At 39.1% G+C, this 20,294-nt stretch overlaps 1 protein-coding gene across 5 annotated transcripts in view; it reads right to left on the bottom strand.

Moving 5' to 3' along the window:
* LOC147107836 (dual specificity tyrosine-phosphorylation-regulated kinase 1A) overlaps positions 1-19,347 on the bottom strand; it is a 102,651-nt gene extending 83,304 nt beyond the window's left edge. Inside the window, exons 1-2 of one of the 5 annotated variants that reach the window (XM_086007181.1) lie at positions 18,970-19,346; positions 18,436-18,491 (exon numbers count right to left, since the gene is read on the bottom strand). The gene's annotated coding sequence lies outside the window, so the exon portion shown is untranslated. Of the gene's footprint in view, positions 1-18,364; positions 18,492-18,659; positions 18,950-18,969 lie in introns of those variants that run through there. The other 4 variants (XM_086007185.1, XM_086007180.1, XM_086007183.1 and 1 more) reach the window with 4 other exon arrangements.
* Between the last annotated feature and the right edge of the window lie 947 nt (positions 19,348-20,294).

The raw sequence follows: 20,294 nt of genomic DNA on the forward strand, positions 1-20,294 counted from the left end.
TCTGCATATTGACATTATGATGCCAATATTTTGCACCTGTACACTTGCCAAACATCATGGTATGGTTAGCCTTTGCCACCAATTGTAAAAGTAAATTCAGGAGAATGATGCTTTTAGTTTGTTCCCTCAAGAACTGGAAAAGACACTTTCGTTTCCATACAACTGGAAGAACATTCAATATGAGGCAGTGATGGCTTTTTATAATGAACAATTTATTTGATTAAAATCTTTTGAGACACAACTGACCAAAGAAAAGCCTTTGTTCACTCATTTCACTTTTTTTTTAAATGACTGATCAAAGTGCACTAGCTATTTTTCAAGACAAACATGTAACAATACTAGTTTCCTCAATTAATCAAGCCAAAATATTTTTCACCACATGTAGCCAATCTAAAATAACAACGTTTGGCTCAGTGATTTGCTTTTCTTCATTTCTACAACTAAAAAGGTAATAAATACTGGGATACTTCGAAGAGAAAAGTATCTGCAAAGTTAACCATAGGTTTTACTCAAACAGCACATGTGAGTGCCCTTTAATAGCAATTAGATTACTGCATGATTAGGTCATGCATTTCAGTATAAAATTTAAGATCATGTATAGGGTAATTATGGGATGGCGCACTCTATTGTTAATGCAGCTAACATTTTACAGCTGGCACTATGCTACGAAGGTGCTAAAACAAACAGATGCACATAAAATCTCAAGTTAAAATTTCCTATTTCTGGCATTAAACCATACAGACCAAAAGGTCCCAAGTTTAAATCTGTGGACTGTCATGTGTGGACATGACAGACACAGCAGGATCAGGCTTGACTGTGATGGCCCCCAACAGTTGTCAATATTTACAACAAGGCACACTTGAAAAATGGTGACTTACGTAAGTCATCACATGCCTGTGGAACAGTACCCCAAAAAGGAGTAATCACTTTCAGGAGAAAAGGTGGTAAAGGAACAAAAAGATTGGAGAGAAAATAAATCCTACTTCAGTTTATATTTAAGCACATGGAACATCTGTACTGATTCCTCATACCTAAGAATAACTTATGTATATATTGCTAGAGCAAGCCAATGCCAGCCACATGAAAATCTGATCACCATAACCATAGACAAAGAGCAAGTGATAATCTCAATCTGGAATTGCTGACAACTGCACTAACATTTTGTACCATATATTGATTGCTAGTTGGATTACTGATCAACCACAAATAAAATATGATTAATGTTAACAGTACTAGTTTCCCTAGCTTTTACAGGCTATTCACACATGTTTAGGCAGGGGTAAGCTCAATTCATACAAGCCTATCAACTGAAACCATTTGGCTTCTCTCTGCCTTCTTATACCCATTAACCTGTTACCTGTATGATATTGTTTTAAATCACCGACTAATGTTCAATTAAAAAACATTCCTAAAGTGAAAAAGGGTACTTCATATACTTAAAATAGCTACATTTCTCCTTATCTCCCTCCAAAAAAGGCAAAGGCATACATTCCACCAATAATGAAATTAAACCTGACAATAACCAAAACACAAGTTAGTACTGCATTTCATGGAAAATTGTCCAAGTGTACTTTGAGCAGACAAATGTTTGCAATGTTCTATACAGCAGCCATTATATTGATATATATTTCATATTACAAAGAGATGCAAGTCAATATAGCAGTATCAATTGTTTCCGATGATGATACACGCCAATAAATAAATAGGAAGCAACCATTCTACTGATTTTTGGGCAGTCTGTTTATCTATAGTGGCATTCTATTCTAAATGTTACTGATAAGGAATTCAATCTGTTATATTTGCATGATTGCTATTAAGAATACAGTTTGTACCTGCATTCAGGAAAGGTGGTAGCTCACTAATGTATCTCCACAGTCATATGCCCAAAGGGTGATTAAAAACAAAATAGGACAGATCAAAGGCAAAGTTCAGTGCTCATCCAGGTATAGTTTTTTCAGATTTATACCGGACATTAGCATATCGAACTAACAGCTGAGAAGTACATACAATTCTGAAGAAAGTAGTTCACACAAGTTTTCTACAAATATAAATCTAATACCAATTTTACTCCAAATCTAAAAAAACCCAGGAATGCTTAAAATGGTATTAATTACAAATCAATAAATAATAAAAGGTATTTCCAAGTGCAAGTGACAACAGAAAATAAAATCTTGCCATTAAATTTTACATGGAATGTACTCTATGCACATATGAGACCACTAACTTGTTGAAAAGTAGTATCACTTTTCCTCCAAACTCAATTGGTCTACTGGAAAAAATAAGAGTTATATGCAAATTTGCTTTGTTATCTTTGGATGCATTTCCTTATTGCCCACAGGAATATTCTTGTTTTGAATATGTGGAACTGAACCGTCAAATAAAAATTCAATAATATAATGGCTGTTATATAAAATATTGCAAAGGTTAATTAGTGTACTGTATTTTAAATCAATTGTGTATTTTAAGCAGTTTACCATTAAATCAATGAGATGAGGAGGTACCACTGATGGCAAGATAGGATGAGCTATCAGGAGCAAAAGGCAAGCAGCAAACTGGAAAATGAAGGCAGCGATATGAGAGACATTGCAGTCTGTTAAGACTAGCTTTACCTGGATACTACTACTATAGATCGAATCATCAAAACTTTGCAAGTATTTTTTAATGGTTTATATAATACTCTATGACAAATATTTTTCTGTCACTGGGTCCAACTGACTGTCCCATTTCTTGAATCAATAAAACCAAAACTAGGTTACATAAAGACAAAGTCTGTGCGGCAGTTCAGAGCGACACGAGCAACCTTATTTTAACAATTTAACCTGGATTGCCAAATTTAGAATAACTTGAGCAAACCCTTCATACAAGTTCATATTCAATGGGTTAGAGTCATAGTCATGGAGTCATAATGGCACAGAAGGAGGCCATTCGGCCCATCGAGTCCGTGCCGGCTCTCTGCAGAGCAATCCAGTCAGTCCCATTCCCCCGCTCTATCCCCGTAGACCAGCAAGTTTATTTCCCTCAAGTGCCTATCCAGTCTCCCCTTGAAAACATTGAGTGTCTCCATTTCCACCACTTCCGTCGGCAGCGAGTTCCAGGTGCTCACCACTCGCTGCGTAAAAGAGTTTTCCTCACATCCCCCCTGTATCTCTTGCCCAAAACCTTATATCTGTGTCCCTCTAGTCCTTGTACCTTCAACTAGTGGGAACAGCCTTTCCCCGTCTAGCCGATCCAAACCCGTCATAATCTTGTACACCTCTATCTAATCGCCTCTCAACCTCCTTTGCTCTAATGAAAACAAATCCAGCTTCTCCAACCTGTCCGTGTAGCGAAGATCCCCCATCCCCGGAACCATTCTGGTAAATCTCCTCTGCACCCTCTCAAGTGTCTTCACATCCTTCCTAAAGTGTGGTGATCAGAACTGGACACAATACTCCAGTTGTGGCCTAACCAGCACTTTATAAAGGTTCAGCATAACTTCTCTACTTTTGTACTCAATACCTCTATTTATGAAGCCCAAGATCCCATATGCTTTGCTAACCACTGTCTCAATATGTCCTGCCACCTTCAGGGACCTATGCACAGTAACTCCCAGGTCCCTCTGTCCCTGCACACTCTTTAAAACTATGCCATTAAGTGTATATTGCCTCTCCCTGTTCCTTCTGCCAAAATGCATCATCTCACACTTCTCTATTGAATTCCATCTGCCACTTGTCTGCCCATTCTACTAGCCTTTCTATGTCCCGCTGCAGTCGATTGGTATCACCCTCACTGTTTGCCACTTCCCCAACTTTGGTGTCATCGGCAAAGTTAGAAATTCTACTCTGTATTCCAATATCCAGGTCATTTATATAAAAAAAGTGGCCCCAGCACTAACCCTTGGGGAACACCACTGTCTACCATCTTCCAGTCTGAAAAACAGCCATTTACCACAACTCGCTGTTTTCTGTCCTTAAGCCAATTCCTTATCCAAGCTGCCACTGACCCACCTATTCCATGAGCCTCAATTTTGTTAACCAGCCTTCTATGTGGTACTTTGTCAAACACCTTCCTAAAATCCATGTAGACATACTGGAGCAACACGTGAAAAAGAGATTCACAATAGCGGATACTGCAGTCTATTTCCCAATTAGATATAACCTGGAATTAATCTACCATTTAATTTTTATATATAATTTTTTAGAAGAATGATACACACTTAAATTTTAAAAATGTGAAAAATATTAAATTTGTTACATTTATCTGTGACTCAGGAAATAAGTGCATGAATGCTCTTAAAATACAAGACATTAATAAACTTGCAGAATGGGTGTGTAGTTGGCAAATTAATTTCAATATAGGTAACTGAGGTGGTGCATACCCCTTTGGTATACTGAAAAGGAGCAAAGGGATCTAGCGGTACAGGTACACAAATCACTAAAAGTAGCGACGCAGGTTAATAAGGCCATAAAGAAAGCAAAGCACTGGGGTCCATTTCTAGACGGATAGAATTGAAAAGCAGAGAAGTTATGTTAAAACGCATACAACCTTGGTTACAGCAGAGTACTGTGCAGAGTTCTGGTCTCCATTTAATAAAAAGGATATGGAGGTGCAAAAGAGATTTACAATCATAATACCAGAACTGAGAGATAATAACCCATCAGGAAAGACTGAACAGGCTGGGGTTCTTTTCTCTAGAAAGAAGGAGGCTAAGGTGTGACCGGATAGAGGTCTTTAAGATTATGAAAGTGCTTGATGGGGTAGACATGGAGATGATGTTTTCACTTTTGGGCAAAACCAAAGCTAGGGGCCATAAATAGAAGATAGCCACTAATAAATCCAATTGGGACTTCAGGAGAAACTTCTTTACCCAGAAAGTGGTTAGAATATGGAACTCACTACCACACTGAGTACTTCAAGCAAATAGCATAGATGCATTTAAGGGGAAGCTAGATAAACACATGAAGGAGAAAGGAATAGAAATGATGAAATATGCTGATAGGGTTAAATGAAGAGCTTGTGTGGAGCATAAAAGCCAGCAGACCAGTGGGGCCGAATGGTCCATTTCTGTGCTATACATTCTATGTACTTCTATGTAAAATTAGGACAACCAATAGCAAAAAATCAGCCATCACAAGGTCATGCCAGTCATCATCTCATACTGTTACTTTCAAAATGTAAAAGATTATAAATGCAGTGTTCCAAATAGTAACTGCTCCCAATCTCTATATAACGCCAACAAGCCCAGTGTCTTCGTGTCACACTAACATATTAAGCAACCGTTAGCTTATTTAGGGTTCACTTTTGCGCCAAATCAGTAATCAGAAGACCAAAACAGATCAGTGCCCAATACTGTATTACGTCCTCAACTGGCAGTTGCGATCAAGTCAGTTATCAAACTAGTTAATTATATTAACCTTGCACAAAAAAATACACAGAAATAATGAATGTATACCAAACTGAGATGCCAACAGAACTGGACTATAATAAAAACAAAGATCCTAATTGAAATTAAGTTTTTGTTGAAAAAGAGCTAATTCATGTCACCATCCTTCTGGGGAAGAGTGATCATAATATGACTTTTTTTTTAAATTCTAAGTAATTTAGTTAAGTCCGAAACTAGGGTCTTAAATCGAAACAAAGCAAACTATGTAGGTATGAGTGGCGAGTTGGCCAAGACAGATTGGAAAATTAGATTACAAGAGATCACAGTAAACAAGCAATGGCAAACATTCAAAGAATTAATTTGTAATTTGCAACGAATATACACTCCCTAAAGGAATTTTTTTTAAATGAGAAAAGTGGTACAACTATGGCGAGAAAGAGAAGTTAAAGATAGCATTAAATTAAAGGAAGAGGCTTATAATGTTGCCAAAACGAGTAGTAAGCCTAAAGATTGTGAGGATTTAGAATTCAGCCGAAGAAAAAAGAGAATAAGAGTAAACTAGCAAGAGATATGAAAACAGATTGTAAAAGTTTCTATAGGTATATAAAAATGAAGAGATTAGCGAAAGATGAATTCATAGCACAGATAGGTTTGATCTAATAGCCATTACGGAGACGTGGTTGCAATGTGGCCATGGTTGCAATGTGGCCATGGTTGGGAACTAAATATTCCAGGATACTTAACTTTTAGAAGAGATAGCAAAATGGAAGAGGGGTAGCCCTGATAATAAAGGATGGGATAAAGACAGTAGAGAGAAAGGGTCTTGGCTCCAAAAATCAAGAAGCAGAATCAGTTTGGGTGAAGCTAAGAAACAGCAAGGGGCACAAAGCATTGGTAGGAGTTGTTTATAGCACCCCAAACAGTAGTTGTAATGTAGGGCAGAGTATAAATCAGAAAATTAGAGGCACATGTAACAAGGGTAATATAGTAATCACTTTAATCTACATATAGACTGGGCAAACCAAATTTGCAGTAATAGTGTGGAGGACGAATTCATAGAATGTATGGCAGATACTTTTCTAGATCAGTATGTTGATAAACCAACTAGGAAACAGGCTATTTTAGATCTAGTATTGTGCAACGAGGAAAGGTTAATTAATAACCTTGTAGTAAAGGGGCCTTTAGGGAAGAGTAACCATAATATGATAGAATTTTATATTGAGTTTGAAAGTGATTGTTAAATCCGAAACTAGGGTCTTAAATCTAAATAAAGCAAACTAGGTCGGTATGAGGGGCAAGTTGGCTAAGGGAGATTGGGAAACTGCATTAAAAGTTTTGATGGTAGAGAAGCAATGGCTAGCATTTAAAGAATTAGTACATAATTTACAACAAATATACATTCCTTTTGGGCACAAAAACCCCACAGGAAAAGTGGTCCAACTATGGCTAACGAGAGAAGTTAAAGACAGTATTAGATCAAAGGAAGAGGCTTACAAAGTTGACAAAAAGAGTAGGAAGCCTCAGGATTGGGAGGATTTCAGAATTCAGCAAAGGAGGACCAAGAAATTGATAAAGAAAGAGAAAATAGAATGAGAGTAAACTAGCAAAGGACATAAAAACAGACTGTAAAAGTTTCTATAGGTATGTAAAAAGAAAAAGATTAGCAAAAGTAAATGTGGGTCCCTTACAGGTTGAGACAGGAGAAATTATAATGGGGAATAAGGAAATGCCAGAGAAATTAAATAAATACTTTGTGTGTCTGTCTTCACAGAATAAGATACAAAAAACTTCCCGGAAATAGTGGAGAACCAAGGGTCTCGCGAGAAGGAGGAACTGAAAGAAATTAGTATTAGTAAAAAAAAAAAGTACTGGAGAAATTAATGGGACTGAAAGCCGATAAATCCCCTGGACCTGATGGCCTACATCCTCGGGTTTTGAAAGAGGTGGCTACAGAGATAGTGGATGCATTGGTTGTCATTTTCCAAAATACCATAGATTTTAGAACGGTTCCCGCGGACTGGAGGGTAGCAAATGTAACCCCACTATTTAAGAAATGAGGGAGAGGGAAAACAGGGAACTACAGACCAGTTAGCCTGACATCAGTCGTAGGGAAAATGCTAGACTTTATTATTAAGGATGTGGTAACAGGGCACTTGGAAAATAATAATAGGATTGGACAGAATCAACACGGATTTATGAAAGGGAAATCGTGTTTGGCAAATCTTTTGAGGTTGTAACTAGCAGAATAGGGGGAACCAGTGGATGTGATGTATTTGGATTTTTAGAAGGCATTCGATAAGGTGCCACACAAGAGGTTATTAAACAAAATTTGAGCTCACGGGATTGTGGGTAATATACTTGCATGGATTGAGGATTGGTTAACGGACAGAAAACAGAGAGTAGGAATAAACAGGTCATTTTCAGGTTGGCAGGCTGTAACTATAGGGTACTGCAAGGATCAGTGTTTGGGCCTCAGCTATTCAGTCTATATCAACGATTTGGATGTGGGGACCAAATGTAATATATCCAAGTTTTCTAATGATACAAAGCTGGGTGGGAATGTAAGTTGTGAGGAAAGAAAGACTTGCATTGATATAGCGCCTTTCAAGACAACCAGACGTCTCAAAGCGCTTCACAGCCAATGAAGTATTTTTTGAGGGTAGTCACTATTGTAATGTGGGAAACACGGCAGCCAAATTGTGCACAGCAAGCTCCCACAAACAGCAATGTGATAATGACCAGATAATCTGTTTTTAATGATGTTGATTGAGGGATAAATATTGGCCAAGGTTAACTCCCCTGCTCTTCTTCAAAATAGTGCCATGGGATTGTGGTAAACCACTGTTTGTATTCCACTGTGTACATGCCTGGACATGCCTCGGCTGACTCCTCCCACAAGTCCTAGTATAAAGGTGACTGCTCCCCAGCCCTTTGTATTCTGGACCGGTCGACCACTCGCAGCAGACCTTCATTCTTTTGTTAATAAAAGCCTTTAGTTACTCTCTTAACTCTCAGTCTTTTATGAGTAATTGATAGCGCATCAGGGATCTTTTACGTCCACCTGAGAGCAGACGGGGCCTCAGTTTAACATCTCATCCAAAAGATGGCTGGTTGCAAAAAGGCTTCAAGGGGATATAGACATGCTAAGTGAGTGGGCAAGAACATGGCAAATGGAATAGAATGTGGAGAAATGTGAAGTTATCCACTTTGGTAGGAAAAATAAAAAAAGCAGAGTATTTTTTAAATGGTGAGAGACTGGGAAATGTTGGTGTTCAGAGGGACCTGGGTGTCCTTGTACACGAATCACTGAAAGTTAACATGCAGGTACAGTAAGCATGGTATGTTGGCCTTTATTACAAGAAGATTTGAGTATAAAAGTAAAGACGTCTTATGCAATTATAAAAGGGCCCTGGTGAGACCACACCTAGAGTATGGGGTAGTTTTGGTCTCCTTACCTAAGGAAGGATATACTTGCCAGAGGGAGTGCAACGAAGGCTCACCAGACTGAATCCTCGGATGAGGCGATTGTACTATGAGGAGATATTGAGTAGACTAGGCCTATATTCCCTAGTTTAGAAGAATGAGAGGTGATCTCATTGAAACATATAAAGTTCTTAAGGGGCTTGACAGGGTAGATGCTGAGAGGCTGTTTCCCCTGGCTGGGGAGTCTCGAACTAGAGGTCACAGTCTCAGAATATGAGGTTGGCCATTTAGGACTGAAATGAGGAGAAATTTCTTCACTCAAAGGGTGGTGAATCTTTGGAATTCTCCACCCCAAAGAGCTGTGGATGCTCAGTCATTGAGTATATTCGAGACAGAGATCGATAGATTGTTGGATACTAAGGGAATCATGTGATATGGGGATAATGCGGGAAGGTGGAGTTGAGGTCGAAAATCAGCCATGATCTTACTGAATAGCGGAGCAGGCTCAAGGGGCCGAATGGCCTACTCCTGCTATTTCTTATGTTCCTTGTGTAAATGTGTATGAAATTACCATTGTGCACAACAGTAACGGAAAAGGTATGACCTCCTCATACCAAACAACAACAACTTGCATTTATAGAACAGGTTAATATGAATTTATATACTCAATTTATAGTTCTATTTTACACACTTGGGGAGTAATCTTATGCTGTTGGCACACTTGTAACTACAAACCAATTTCATCCAAGCTTCAGTATAAATCTGGTGCCAAATAGTAGCCAGTATAAAAGTGCACCAATTTTTCCAGAACAGAGACATGACCTCACCTTTTTACTTGTTCTCTCAGACTCCAAAGAACAAGGCTTGCGTGCACTGTCATGTTCTATCAACTCTAGTGTAAACAGCTCGAGCCATTAAGCATGAATTGAATTTGGTCAACCTTGTCCCTAGTACAAGTCCAAATGCCTCCTGAGGACCATCAAACTGGCACCAACAATGTTAATATGTACATGGCAAGGAGAAGCAAGTCGTGCACACAGTGCTCTGGTTTCATCCCAGTTGGGCTGCATATGCTTTGCTTGAGGATGTAAGGTGGTCCTGGAATATCCAGACTACGCTCAAAGAGCGTCAAGTGTAATTTGCCAGATTCAAGTCTCACGTTGCAGTTTTAATGATTCAAACTCCACCTCATTATAGTGCTGATAACCCAGCATTATTCAAAGAGACACTTCATAAGATTGGGTAAAATGCTGGGAATGGAAATATTTCTTTGGAAGGTTAATGGGCATTATCAGAGTAGAGTACAATGCGAACCTCAGGTACATCATATTATGTACTAGTACCATTTCTTTGTACAAATAGAAATGAGACAATAGCTAGCCTTTTTAAAAAGATCGAAACACAGTATTGTGAACCTCTGAAACCCTACTTAAAGCATAAATATAATTTTAACTGTCCTGACACCTTGAGAACAGAACGCTGCACAATTATCAGCCACCTATACTCAATACGAACGAATACATCATCACCAACTGTTAGTGCCTTCAAATAAAAATATTACCTGCTCTGCCAGATGCAAGTCACTTTATAAAAGTGCTAGGATTCTGTATTTTTTTGCATAGATCGAAGAGGAGCCTCTGAAGACTGGGATAACATTGTGTGCCCAATTAGCAGATTGTAATGAATTAATGAAGGAAGCTGAAACACTTGGGCGACTGATCATTTTTAAAACTGTTAACTTTTCTAAACAAATCTTTTGACTTATATGACAATAGATAGACTTATATTTTATCATGACGGTAGCACTGAAGCTCCCCAGGTGATAACATAAATGATGATTTCTTTCCTCATTTACAGATGTGAATTTTATCGGAGCACTATGAATATAGTGGCGTAATTGGTAGCACTCGCCCCACAAGTCAGATGGTCCTGGGCTCATTCCCCACTCCTTAGATTGGAGCACAAAATCTAGGCCGACACTCCAGTGCAGTACTGAGTGAGTACTGCACTATTGGAGGTGCAGTCTTTTGGGTGAGACATTAAACCAAGGTCCCATCTGCCCTCTCAAGTGAATGCAAAAGATCCCATGGCATCATTCGAAGATGACCAGGCGAGTCCTGGTCAATATTTATCCCTCAACCAACATCATTAAAACAAATTATCTGGCCATTAGCTCACTGCTGTTTGTGGAACATTGCTATGCGCAAATTGGCTGGCGCATTTCTGACATTACTTTAGTGACTTCAAAAGTACTTCACTGACTAAGGCACTTTGGGACATCCTGAGGTCATGAAAGGCACTATATAAATGCAAGTTATTTGTTTATAGGTAACCAAATGTAAGCCCCGCTTAAGGAGTTGAGTACCTAATCTAGGATGGCACTGCAATGCAATACTGAAAGGTGCCATCTTTCAGGCGAGATATTAAACTTAAGCCTCGTTTTCCTGTTGCGGTGCTTCAGGACGTTGTTAAAAATCTCATGGCACTACTCGAAGAGGAAAAAGGAGATCTCCTAATGTCCTGGCCAACATTGCCTCTCAATCAATGCAACCAAAAAACAGATTAACTGGTAATTTATCTGATTTGCTGTTTGCATGGCCTTGTCGTGTGCAAATTGGTTGCCGTGTTCGTCTACGTAACAGTGCGCACTTCAAAAGTAACTCATTGATTGTGAAGCGCTTTGGTACATCCTAAGGATACAATAAGGTGCTACATAAATACATTTATTCTTTATTTAATACACATTTTTAGTGGCTGATGGGTGAGGGGGGGCAAGAGAAACAAAAATCACAAGCCAATGCACTTGTGCAATATACTTTTTTCAACAATTCAAACTGCGCTGAACCTATTGACAAACCTATAAGCAACAGTACTGAACCCCTGTCTTACACAGTTCAAAATGCTCTCTCTGGATAAAATACCAGTTTGGAATATCAAAATCTATCACTGCAAACCTGCATGTTTTCACACAAATAAAAATTGTCCATAATTATACTTTACTGAAATCCTTGTGACAATAATCCTTACATCATAAGATAAAGGTTAATGATTAATTATTTACCTAGTAGCAAGAAGCTATTTGCTGGAGTAACCCAAAAACCCAAATCAGCCTAGTTGTTTTATACAACTGCTAAATCCCTCACCTCCATTAATCTATATTTTATTCAACATTCTCAAAAATTACATCAAAATATGGCTTTCATCCTAGTTTTATGCAGTAAGATTTAAAATTGACTGGATATGAGTAAACGATGCACAAATAGGTTTATATTTAGTCACAAATACTTTTGACATGCAAGTTAAAAAAAAATAATTTTTCATATCTTTTTAATCCTAAGAAAATTTCTATTACTGTATCTTGTATGAGTCCATAAGTTCTCCCAGGCAATTATCGATTACAGATCAACATCAACTGTTAGTCACTTGTCCGTCTAGAAACATGTTGTAGTGAAATTTGACAGACAGATAACCATTACAGAATACATGGCTGGCAGGAACACAACATAAGATAGTCATGTAACAGAGGGGTTAAGGATTGTGCCCAATTATCAACAAATTTATAAACAGCGCTGAACTTGAGATTAAATTTAAGTCTTGAAGTCTTCCCTAATACAGTCCAGACCTTTTTGGTTGTACATGCAGCTTCGTGAGGCAAAGAAGTTGTGCACAAGTTTGATGCAATTTTTTTTTTTTTTTTTTAAAAACCACATTATGTTTCTCTTGGTTGATCAAAAACTTAGGATTAGTAAAGCAATGGTTGGTACAAGCAGCATTTCATTTTGTTTCCTTAAATTATTATAACCATGAGAGATTTTTTCCCTTTCAAGTTCCATCATATTTGGCAATAGTTTTAAAAGTGTATAATTTACAGCAAGATATTAAAGGCGTCTGTGATGAGAGTGCAACAAGTTTTCAGTGAAATAAACATTAGGTCATTTCAAGAAAGTTGTATATCAAATATACATTAAATGCAGTCAGACAGGTGACTTACTTCTGATCACCTGTTACGATAACTAAAGAAGGCAATAACTACTTTATTACTTAAGAGTGTTACGTAAACCCTACTTTCATGGATGGACATTGTAATTTAGCTTTCCACCATTCTCATCCTAGTATCAAAAAGGGCAACTGGTGCCACTAGCAGGCAGGGATGCCTTAGCCAGTTTTTGTAGACTTTTTCTAAACATCAGGTTGAAAGGAGAAAAAATGTCCAGATTCATAATTTACATATGCATTACAGAAATCAATGATTCATGCAATAATTAAGTCTCCTAAAGATACAGTGGATGAGAAACATTAGTGATGAAAAGGTGCAAGATGCCAATATAGGGTAACCCATCACCAATTAATTAGGGCATTATGCTTAACTAAAGTGAAGCACACTGATGTTTTGTTTTTCAATTGGCAGACAACTGCTAGGAAGTGGTATTTCCACTGGTTACATTCTAATCCTATCCCAAAATTGAATGTTGGCTGGTTTCTGCCAGTGTTAAAAATAGCACTAACTTAACTCTTATATACATAATTTTGTTTCATGCCATGTAATTTCATGTAACATATTTTGCAAGTGATCAGCAAATATGTGAAGTCATGACAACCATTCTTATGGCCAAAGCTGTCCTGAAGCTTGGTGACATGCTCACCATTACACTTACTGAAACCTTAATGAAAATACTAACGCAACTGCATACACATCATGCCCATACCCGTGCAAGTTTGTTGGTGTAATATCCCCAAGATTCTACAAAGAAAAACTAAGATAGAATTATAAAACAGGGTTAAATCATCTCCAATGGGATGAGTGAGAAATTGAATCTTCTAATCTGCAACACAGTGCTGATGATGGAATAAAAAATAATATATCATCGGCATAATACTGAATGGGATTGCAGGGGAAGAGGAGGTGAGAAAGTCTAGAGGCAAAAGATCTAGAGGGGAGATGAGAAGTGTTTTCACTCAGGAGTTGTCGACTTCTGGAACACTCTACCTAAAAAAGGTGTCGGAAGCTGATTCCATAAATAATTTTAAACGGGAGTTGGACGGGTACTTGAGGATGAGGAACGTACAGGGTTACGGACAAAAAAAGTGGCGGTGTGGGACTCAGCACGACCGCTCTTTCCAAGAGCCAGCACAGGCACGACGGGTCAAATGGCCTCCTTCTGTGCTGCAAGTTCCTACGATTCTAAGGTAAGAGAGATTAAAGGATGGCAAACTAAAAGGATCTTAACCATGATCGGGACAAATCTACTGATGTGAAGTGTCTATACTGTATCCGCATTGTCTCTCATTCATATCCCACTCTCACGTCCTGTCTTTGTGACATAATCAGCACTCCTGACTCACTTAAGGAAAACATGACTATATGAACACATTCCTGATGGTCCAGAATATCCAGTAGGCTTCAGCTTTTGTACGACAGATGACATTTTAGTGCAATGGTATTTACGTCATTCTAATATGGTATGCCTCTGTACAATACGATATAGCGCACACAAATTTTTGTACTAAACATGGACTTATCTCAGTAAGATTGGATTGCCCTGGATGACATGCAGTAATATTTTTTGCTGTAAAGTGAGTACTGCATGTAACTGCTTTACAGATCCACCATCTTTTCATCATGTGTCCAGAGGTCACAAGAAAAATGTTACTTCTTGGAATACTATGACTAATATGTTTATAGTTCTAAAAGTGCTTTGGTCAAATAATTGATATTTGTAATCAAGTCAGGATTTCATTTTAATAATTCTGACAGGAAAAAGGGAACACAAAGCCGTAACGTTAATTTTTATTTTCTTCGTAGGAACTCAAAAAGCTTCCACCACCAAAAACTTACAGGTCGCCACATAAACAGTCTCATTTTCCCACAATATATACAAATTACACAAACTAACACCTTTCTGAACACAGCATCTCAGTCAATTTTGCTTTTAAATGTACCATTTTATGGAGTTCTGCCAAATAATAAGCATATTTTTCTTGTATATGAGGTATATGCACAAGTACTTTTGCAATCTGGAAGCCAGTTCTGTGGTGCTATGTGAACCTATGTAAAAAGACACTTGCTTTAAAAACAGCATATTCTACACATGGAGGTTCATTAAATAAATCACTACAGCAATGCTGTGTAAAAAAAAAAGTAAACTTCTCCTGAACACAGACCACTGTAAACAATACTGTTACAACTAGTTATACTGATTATGGACTAGTCTCCAGCAACAGTCCACCAAACTGTACCCACAAGATTAGTGCAACCACCTAACAACATATCTTCTAAAGTACTTCACAGAAGTGAAAATAACCACACAGTGTAATAAAGGGTGAAAATGAAAGAGGTAGAGGTTTTGAGAAGGCTTTTGAAAGAGGGGAGGGAGGTAGCAAGGGTATAGTGACGGTGTGGAGCCAGAACAGCTGTAGGCATTTCATCCGAAAGTACAAGGCCAGATCTGGATGCGGGGAGGAAACGTAGAGGACTAGGGCTGAATGAAATTGTCAGGCTAGGAAGGAGCAAGGTTATGGAGGGACTCGAGGGTGAAGATTCGATGAGGACAAGGTTTTTGAAATTTATGAGTAGATGAATAGGGAGCCAATGAAGGTTGGCGAGCAGAACAGTAATAGGGGAACAGAGCTCAGTCCGATATAGAACATTGGTGGAAGTACGAGATGAGTTACAATTCCAGATAAACCCAATAACTGGGTACAATATGCAACACATCGGCTTCACATTCATCAACAGAAACCATCATACTCAAAACCAGGCAAAGTTTAAGTTTTTAGTCATCTATTCACACCTGCGGCATTTTCGACAGTACTTGTTTCATCAGAACAACCAACTGAATTTAGAAAAATAGTATTTTTGCCAGTCTAACTTTTTGAAACTCAGTTATACTGCTATCTCAATTAGTAATCCATGCTCCAGCATTCTTGCTGAAAGACTTGTTGCAGCAGAGTTTATAGAGGCATAGAAGCACAGAAGGAGGCCATTCGGCCTATCGAGCCCGTGCCAGCTCCCTGTAGAGCAATCCAGTCAGTCCCATTCCCCCGCTCTATCCCTGTAGCCCTACAAGTTTATTTCCCTCAAGTGCCTATCCAGTCTCCCCTTGAAAACACTGAGTGTGTCTGCTTCCACCACTTCCGTCGGCAGCGAGTTCCAGGTCCTCACCACTCGCTGCGTAAAAAAGTTTTTCCTCACATCCCCCCCCTTGTACCATCAACTAGTGGGAACAGCCTTTCCCCGTCTAGCCTATCCAAACCCGTCATAATCTTGTACACCTCTATCAAATCACCCCTCAACCTCCTTTGCTCTAATGAAAACAAATCAGCTTCTCCAACCTGTCCTTGTAGCTAAGATCCCCCATCCCCGGAACCATTCTGGTAAATCACCTCTGCACCCTCTCGCCGGCCTTCACATCCTTCCTAAAAAGTGTGGTGACCAGAACTGGACACAATACTCCAGTTGTGGCCTAGCCAGCGCTTTATAAAGGTTCAGCATAACTTCTCTACTTTTGTACTCAATACCTCTATTTATGAAATCCAAGATCCCATATGCTTTGCTAACCACTCTCAATATGTTCTGCCGCCTTCAGGGACCTACGCACATTAACTCCCAGGTCCCTCTGTCCCTGCACACTCTTTAAAACTGTGCCATTAAGTGTATATTGCCGCTCCCTGTTTCTTCTGCCAAAATGCATCACCTCACACTTGTCTATTAAATTCCATCTGCCACTTGTCTGCCCATTCTGCTAGCCTTTCTGTGTCCTGGTGCAGTCGACTGGTATCATGCTCACTATTCGCCATACCCCCAAGTTTGGTGTCATTGGCAAATTATCATGGTGTATTTATGGACACATTAATATAGTGATATTTGAAATGTATTAAGCCAAATGAGTGTGTACAGAAATAAAAACTTGTATTTATATAGTAACTTTCACTACCTCAGAATGTCCCACAACCAATAAAGAATATTTTGAAGTGAACTCACCATTGTAATGTAGGGAAACGCAGCAGCAAATTTGCGCGCAGCAAGGTCCCACATTCAGCAATGCGATAAATGACCAATTAAACTGTTTGTGATATTGGTTGACCGATAAATGTTGGCCAGGACACTGGGGAGAACTTCCCTGTTCTTCTTCGAATAGTGCCACGAGATCTTTTACATCCATTCGAGGGTAGATGGGGCTTTGATTTAACGTCTCATCCGAAAGACGGCACCTCCAACAGTGCAGCTGCACTGGAGTGTCAGCCTAGATGATGTGCTTAAGTCTCTGGAGTAGGGCTTGAACCCACGACCTTCTGACTTAGAGGCGAGGATGCTACCACTGAGTAACAGCTTGTACAATCAGATATAAAAATAAAAATCATATATCCAAACTCCACAGTATGTGAACATACAGTATATATTCAGAGCCGGGAGCATACTTTTGCTCAACTTATTTTGATGCTGGATAGAAGGATGCAAGAATTCCACATACAATGCCTTTCTTTCTAAAGAGATCTTGCCATTAGATTGAACTTTTCCCCACTATTCCAACTCCACAAGCTTTAAAATCAAAAGTCACATGACTGACAATCTAATTTCATGTCACAACAAACTGATATCTTATGGTGCTGAAGTGAAAGTATCAGCTCTGTATGTTATCAATATATAAAGTTTGCTCAAATTTAAAAGTATAAACATTTAGCACTTGAGTTTTTCCCCAGCTGCAGTTTGTATACAACCAGAGAAACACAATTTCATCCACCAATAATCAGTTCAAGGACCTCTGCTGAAAAAGATATTCTGAGTATCTAAAACAAACTAATCTTAAAGATTATATTTATGGAAGGACCACTTTATTAAGATCAAATGAAATTAGCCCGAATGTGATTCAGGCCCGAACCTGTCATAGGAGGCCAGAAGTTAATCCCAAAAGGTAATTATGAGCAGTTTTCATTGGATTTATTAAAGAGCCCACTGGCAAAACAGACTAAACAAAACGTACACATGTTTCTTTGGACAAGTAAAAACCAAAGTAAGGCCACATTGAGACACTAAGTAAACATCCATTCTTTAAAACAATGTTAATCAAATTATGTTTACTGATGTTTTAGTTTGCAGATGTGCCAGATCTTAAACATACTACAAATTATAGTGGTCATAATTCTCAATGTAGAACCATTTGCCATAGGACCTTGCACCTGTACACATCAAATTAAAAGTTTGTATCACCTGTACACATTTGCATATTTAAAACATATTTTAAAAAACCGTTTTCAATATATACAGCATGTTAAATGGCTTGCCCTTGCCCTGTGTGTATTACAACCTAACATTTAAAGACCATTTTAACCAGAGATCACACCGATCAGGATTTTACACCAAAAAAATATTTTTAAATGAAAGGACTATCGCAACAATAAAAATCACAATACACAACTGGATGTCAATACTGAGTTCTTAAACTGTGCATCGCATTGTACATACCGGCAAAATATTCTCTAAGCAAGCACAAGCCGAATTTCCCGGATTAAAATGTCTCCAAATAAATAACACAACTGTCATATATCTATATATATAATATATAAAATAATGTGCTGTACATTTCTGATTTGCTGGGTTGCTGTGCCCTGTGGATAACACTCGGGTCTGCAGCATATACTGTAGCACTTACAGTATGTCAAAAAAGAAAGAGTCCATCTTCTTCCTCTCACACTCTCTCTCTCTGGACTAACACATAAATAAAACATTTTTAGACTCGAACCCACCCACCCTTCCCTTCAAAAAACAGAATAAGATTATAACGACGTCTTAAAATAAGTGTCAGGCCCGCTTGCCGTTAAAAAAGGAGTAAACTGGCCGAGGAATTCGAATGAAATGCAGTCACACAACACAAACCTCTCTCCCCGTTTCTCTTCTATCTCTCTCCCTCCCTCTGTCGCCCAGCCCGTTCTGGTTGCCGAGAAGCCGCCGTTTGGGTTTAACAGTCCCCCTCCTTACTGGGGCCGTGGTGGTAAAAAAAAGGGAAGAGGGAGAAGGGGGGGGGAAGAAAATAATAAATAAATCGCCAGTGCGGGAAGGGGGTGGAATTTAGACTCGGTCTTATCCTCCCTCGGTGTGAGTTATTATTTAAATTGTGCCTCTTCCCTCCCCCCTCTCTTATTTTTTTTCCTCTTTTTTATTTCACAAAATGGCGCGCACTACAAACCTGCGCAACAGCAAACACCTCCTCGGCGCCGCCTTTTTTCAAACCCGATTTTACACCTCCTGGCGCTCCTCGCCAGCCCGACTCCTTCGGCCGTTCCGACCTCCTCCTCCTCCTCCTCCTTTTTTGACAATTCAACTTTCTCCTCTCTCTCTCGCCCCTTTTTTTTTTACACACACACACACCCCCCTCCTCCGCGATCTCACGTTTGAAATTTGCGATGTGGGGTGGGTAGGGAGATGGTGGTGGTAGTGGTGTGGGGAGCGAAATGGAAAAAAAAAATTTCAAACCCCCCCTCCTCCTCCTCCTCAAAAAAAATATTCCGAGCGAGGCGGGAAAGCCCTGAAAAAAAAAATTTCTCTCTCGTTTCTCTCCTCTCTCTAATAACAAAATGGCGGCGGACTGAGCGTGTTGCTATAGAGACTGTCAATCAAAGCGCATGCCCCGGATGAGGCGCTGACGCCAGCGAGGGGGAGGGGCGGAGCCGAGGATGTTGTCAGTCGGGCCTTCAATGCCCCGGATGACGCACTGATTGACAGGGTGGGACCAGTCGCTATGGAGACTGTCAATCAAATGTGGCTTTTCACACAACTCTGCTTGCAAAGGGAGTGGTCGGCTGTGGAGCGAACTTGCCTGATGGTTTTTTTTTACACGGCTGGTTGCACAACTGTACATATATATATTTTTTTTTGATTGCCCCTTTCAAACAATATTTTTTATTACGATAGCAAATATTTTTTATTAGTCACCTTTGCAATGCACGGATCGATCGATGCAAAAACTTTTGTATGACTTAACGAGTCGCAATTACCGCTCCCCCACCCTACAAAATATAACAATCCCTCCATTTCGTCCGTGATAGGTGCATTTTTTTTTGTATGCGTGGCGTGGGTTCAAATCTATCAATTTGCACCGGTGAAGTTTTATTAATTTTTTTTAATTATAGGAGCCTGTTTTATTTGCACGTCTCTTCCCCCCCCCCCCCAAAAAGTGAACATTTAGATGACCTACAAACCCACTGAAATATATAAACGGTGTGACAGGATGGGCTTCCCTCCTCTTGACTCCGGTTGCCGTGCTTCAAGGTGAACTACCGCCCAGGGTTGTTTAAACAGTGGCGAGTCTTTTCATGATTGAAGTTAAACACTTCTGTAGCTGGAGAGGCAACAATTTAGCTTACAACAATCCCCAAACCGCAGTGAATACTTACACTGTCACATGTACTTGGTTTTCAATGTATCCTCCCACCTTTTTAAAAAAAAACTGGCGAGGGTAATGAAACCTACTTTCATTCCTCAATACTTTTAGTTGTACAATACATTGAAATT

Source organism: Somniosus microcephalus, chromosome 14 (assembly GCF_052327205.1).
Source record: "Somniosus microcephalus isolate GS21.2 chromosome 14, FLI_Smic_1.0, whole genome shotgun sequence".
Taxonomy (NCBI): domain Eukaryota; kingdom Metazoa; phylum Chordata; class Chondrichthyes; order Squaliformes; family Somniosidae; genus Somniosus; species Somniosus microcephalus.